The sequence below is a fragment of the Polyodon spathula genome, chromosome 17 (genome assembly GCF_017654505.1).
Source record: "Polyodon spathula isolate WHYD16114869_AA chromosome 17, ASM1765450v1, whole genome shotgun sequence".
Classification (NCBI taxonomy): Eukaryota; Metazoa; Chordata; class Actinopteri; order Acipenseriformes; family Polyodontidae; genus Polyodon; species Polyodon spathula.
Window position 1 is genome coordinate 11,043,562 of NC_054550.1, and position 6,122 is coordinate 11,049,683.

The following is a 6,122-nucleotide window of genomic DNA, read 5'->3' on the forward strand; positions in this document are numbered from 1 at the left end:
AATGTATAAATACTTTTAATGTATACATGCAATACATTTATTAATACAAAATAAGCCTTAAAAATAACTGATCAAATATAACCAATTCAAGAAGCTGAAAATACTAGCTTTGTACCCTATGCATGTATTGCTCCGGTACTGTACTATTTAGTTAAACCTTAAATGCAGGATTCTTCCCAGGTCTTTTCATCCAGATGTGTGGCCCGGCTAAAGCCTAGGGCACACATGAGCGCCGTGGAAAAAACAACATTTTGCAACACATATTGCTCACCATTTATTTCTATGAGACTGAGCTCACATTTATGAAAAAATATCACAGCAAAAAAGTATCGCAGCGGCAGAATTTTAAAATAGCAAAATAATGCTAGGGAGTGATATTATGTGGCTGAGACATTTTCCCGCAGCGGCAGCTCTAGTTCTAATCAATCAGATGGGTGGTTTGGGAATGCATGATACGTCATATCTGGATGTAAACTGCAGAATATCCACATGATTTGTGTAATTAATATTTTAAACTACTTCATCAACACAAGTAACGAGAAGACATGTTAATCCCAAATTACATTCCAAACATTTTGGCCTGTTTTTATTTGGTGCCTTTAGGGGTAATACAGTTCTTGATATTTAATTCTATAAGAACAGAAAGTTAAGGGGGGAAAATGAAGCTTTCAGAAATGTAAAAGATAAATTTTTTTAAAGCATAATGAAGGGCTGCCCTACTAAACATATTTCATTGCCATTTATTTAAAATGGAACTAAGAAGTCTCAAACACAGTGAAGCAATACGTGTACATTTTGTACATTTTAAATAAGCTCACTATTCATGAATGACAAGGTAGTGTTGAGATGATGGAAAACATATTGTTGCACAGTACAATTCCTACCATTTTCTTTCCTGATCTGTAAACAACAATACGTTCTTTAATAAATTAACTGCATATGTTGGACTTATACTGCTAAACAGCATAGAATTTCGTTTAAAATTCTTCGTCTGTTGTCTCATCATCACTCAAACTCCAGTCCATAATTTGTGGCCAGTTTGGCTGTATTGGTAGGGGCACGATTTACTTTGGAAACCGCCGCCACATATGCTGTTGTGTGTCCACCAGTTTTGCTGTATCACTCCTCAACGCTCCCCGCTAGTGATGCCTGCGCTGCTCATGTGTGTGCCGCTATGGTATTTTTTTTGTCAATGTGAGTTCCGCCTAAACGGTCATAAATGGTGAGCGGTATGGCAACGACGGTGCAGGCTATAGGCCTACTGAGTGAAATTATCAAACGGGATGCTGACAATGGTAAAACAAAATTGGGCATTATATCAGAACTCTCAGATACACATATATGGCGGATATTTAGCATTCTTGTTTTAGTTTGTTTCTCTCGTTTCTCACATTGAACACAAGTATGACTGTGAGGATTATATCAGAATGTGTTTTTTTCTTGTATTTTCATTTTCTAAATTCTTTTGCTATTGATCGGAACCTCATTGTTTCCAAGTTCACGTCATTGTTTGGCTGAATATGCATGTATATTTTTTTTAATGTATTATTCTCTGTTGTTTTGTGCTTGTTGTAGTGAGAGTGACAATGGCAGCAGTTTGTTTTTAAATGAAGCTACCGACCAGGGAGATCCACTTATGACCGTAGAACATGGGTAGGCAATTCTGATCCTGGATGGCTGGTGTCCCTCCTAGTTTTTGTTCCAACTGTGCTCTAAATTACTTAATTGCACCAGTGCTTATTATAAGCATAATTGGTCTGTTGGAACAAACATTTGTTCGTTTGGTGAAAAAAGCTGTATTTTGGATTCATCTGATTATAAAATTTGGTTGAAGAAATCATCAGGCATCTTCAAGTATTCAATGGAAAAGCAATGGCTTTCTTTTGTGTATTGATTTCAACAAAGGTTTGCATCTTTGTTTCTGCCCATGGACATTCATCTTGTTAAGGTGTTGTTGAATTGTTCGCTCGTGAATTTCTTAACCATCTTTTCTCAGATATAACAAATCTTTTGCAGTAATCAGAGGATTTTGCCAGGCTGCTGGAATAATTCTTCTTCTAGATTTTGCAGAAATCTTTCTTGGTCTTCCACACATGGAGCTAGTTGCAGTAGTTCTTGTTCCCATATGTTTGCCAATAATAGCCCCGTGGCAGGTTGGCTGTGTGGTGTGACGTCACAGACCCGGAAGATACACAGACAACAGACAGCACTGGAGTAATGAATGAATGCACTGGTGTGCAGATTTATTGTAAAATAAAAGGCTTAAACAAAACACTTATACAAAACAAAAAGCACGATGGCCCAAAACAGACAAACACAACAAATACACACAGAACACGCCAACAAGTATTGTGCTGGAGTATAACCAGCACGTGTAGCAATTGTTATGTTTTAAGTTTTTTGTTTCTATTTCATTCACATCTCGTTCTGACCCCGAATACACTCTACTTTCAGACAAAGTTGTGGGTTTTTATATTATGGCAGGGGGATTAACTGGCTAGAATTACCTAGTTTATCCCTCGCCCACAATTGGCATGGGGGTTCTTGTATACATGGTCAACACCCAGTTTGTCAATAATCATCTGCTGTTGACCACACATTCCCACGATTTTATCTGGATGGGGCATTTGAAGCCCATCCAGGTTGTCAACCAATAACAATAAAACAGTGTTTCGTTTTTTTTTTTTTTTTTTTTTAATAAACACAAAAGAGTACATTTTAATAATAATAATACAACACATACAAAATAACATGAAATACACACAGGGGCAGGTGATTCCAATTGTCACAAGCCCACACAGTGCTTTTCAGTAAACTGAGTCTTTCTGCTATTTTTCTTGTAGTTTCTCCTTTTTCATTCAGTTGTATCATTTTCATTTTGAGATCATTGCTGTACTCTTTAGTTTTAACTTTTTCTGTTGCTTTTTTGAAAGACAAATTTCCGATTTATTTTTCAGCACTTGATGATTATGTATTTATTTATTCTATAATTATCATCAGGTGTTGGTCACGCATGATCATTATCAATAATTAGTAACAAATGGGTTTTATACTAAAAATGTTGATTGCTCAAGTTCTTTTGTCAAAGTATGAAATTCGTTTTTGCATGTTATTTTTCATTTTAGGCATGTTATGTAGTAATTTGTTGTTTTATTATAAAGCTAAATCTCTGCTTTAATTGATGTCTTTCAATAGAACAATTAGAAATTATAGAAAACACTTTCTTTGTGGATTTTATATATATATATATATATATATATATATATATATATATATATATATATATATATATATATATATATATATTACTGCCTAATACTTTTGTCTCCGACTGTATATATCTGGCCATCCTCATTGGTGGAATAGCTATGGTACACCATTAACATGAATGGTGTATACTCTTCGCTGACACCAAAATGCTATACACCCCTGGCTTGTGATTCTCCTTATGCAACAATGGGATATTGTTTTCCCATATGTGATTACATTCATGAGAATTTCCAATTACATATATATACAGTGCCTATAGAAAGTCTACACTCCCTTGAACTTTGTTCACATTTTGTTGTGTCAGTAACTCAGAGTTTCATGCATTTAAATTTGTTTTTTTTTTCCCACATATCTACACACCATGCTCCACACTGTTCAGGGGAAAAAAATTATAAAATTATAAAAATACAAAACTGATAGATCATAATTGGATAAGCCTCCACCTGAGTTAATACTTGGTGGAAGCACCTTTGGCAGCAATTACAGCTGTGAGTCTGTTGGGATAGGCCTTTGTACACCTAGATTTGGCAATATTTGACCATTCTTCTTTACAAAACTGTTCAAGCTCAGTCAAGTTCCTTGGGGAGCATTGATGGACAGCAATCTTCAAGTCATGCCACAAATTTTCGATTGGATTTAGGTCGGGGCTCTGAGTAAGCCACTCAAGGACATTTACCTTTTTGTTCCTTAGCCTCTCCAGTGTAGCTTTGGCTGTGTGCTTTGGGTCATTGTCATGCTGAAAGGTGAACTTCCATCCCAGTTTCAGCTTTCTTGCAGATGGCAGCAGGCTTTCCTCAAGGACTTCTCTGTACTTTGCTCCATTAATTTTCCCTTCTATCCTGGGAAGTGCCCCAGTCCCCCCTGATGAGAAGCATCCCCATAACATGAGGCTGCCACCACCATGCTTCACAGTAGGGATGGCGTTCTTTGGGTGATGCGCTGTGTTGGGTTTGCGCCAAACACTTTGCATTTAGGCCAAAAGGTGCCATTTTAGTTTTGTCAAACCACAAAACTTTTTGCCACATGGCTACAGAATCTCCCGAGTGTATACTTCAAACTGGATTGAAGGTGGGCTTTCTTGAGTAATGGCTTCCTTTTTGCCACCCTACCATACAGGCCAGATTTGTGGAGTGCTTGGGATGTTGTTGTCACATGCACACTTTGACCAGTCTTGGCCATAAAAGCCTGTAGCTCTTGCAAAGTTGCCATTGGCCCCTTGGTAGCCTCTCTGATCAGTCTCCTTCTTGATTGATCATCCAGTTTGGAGGGACTGCCTGATCTAGGCAGGGTCTTGGTTGGCACATACACCTTCCACTTCTTAATAATCGTCTTGACTGTGCTCCAAGGGATATTCAAGGCCTTTGACATTTTTTCATATCCATCCCCTGATCTGTGACTTTCAACAACTTTGTTTCCCAGAGTTCTTTTGAAAGCGCCTTGGTGCTCATGGTTGAGTCTTTGCTTTGAAATGCACTACCCAGCAGAGGGAACCTACAGGAACTGCTGAATTTATCCTGAAATCATGTGAATCACTACAATTTAACACAGGTGGAGGCCACTTAAATTGGTGTGTAATTTTAAAGGCGATTGGTTTACACCTGAGCTAATTTAGGATTGCTATTACAAGGAGGGTGGACACTTATCCAAACAAGCTATTTCAGTTTTAATTTTTTTAATTAATTTTCTACAATTTTCTAGAATATTTTTTCACTTGGAAGTTGTGGTGTAGGATGTGCAGATAAATGAAAAAAAAAACAAAAAACTTTTCATTCCAGGCTATAAGGCAACAAAAGGTAAAATTTTTGAAAGGGGGTGTAGACTTTCTATAGGCACTGTGTATGTGTGTGTATATATATATATATATATATATATATATATATATATATATATATATAGTCAGTGCTTGGAAATTCTGGCCTGTGATTGGTTAAAATCATAGGAACAAACAAAAACAGTTTTAACTACTACCCTCACAGTCTTACACCACCTGGCAATAGTCTCCATCTGTTATGTGTTTGGTTCACATCAATGTCAGTCCTGCCCCTTTTCAAAGGAACACCCTCCACTTAAAGTTTATACTGCAAAAACATGTTCTGTTATGTATGCATGTTATTTAGTTATTTACTTAAGCTGTATCAACTATATTTAAACAAAATACTGTAAAGACATAAATATTTGTTACCAAAATATTCAGAGAATCACACCGATAAAACCTATTTTGCTCCAGAAATACTGGTGACCTGTTGCACTGGTAGTAGTAAATTACTTCATGATATGTAGAGCACTAACATATTCGTGCCAAAAATATTAACTTTTTTTTTTTTCCCCCATATACAAAAAACGTATATAAAAGACTTGCAAATATTTCTGTCTTTACAGTACATATAATGATATTTACTATCCAACCTTGCCTCTTTTTATTATTTTGACTGCAGCTTCAGGCAATATATCCCCATCATTAACAATAGTCTTCCTGAGGGGGATTTAATTTTCCTCTATGGCTGAGGCTGCAGGACATATTTAATATATGAGTTGGTCAAGGAAGTAAGTGAGGCAAGGTTGGATAGTAAATACAACATTATATATTTTGTTTAAATATAGCTGATACAGCAGACATCAATAAATAGTAGAAATAAATGACAGAAAATGTTTTTGAAGTTCATACTGCTTACTATAGTTAAAGGTTTTTTTGGTGTCCAGGTCGCTGTGTGGCTTGCTGACTGCTGCATAATCCAGTTTATATCCCAGCCATCACATCTGTTGACATTGTCGAGTCAGAACAGTGATGTTTTAATCACCATTTTAATGTCTGGAGCATCTTTCTTTTGTAATTCATGTTTTGTTAAATCACA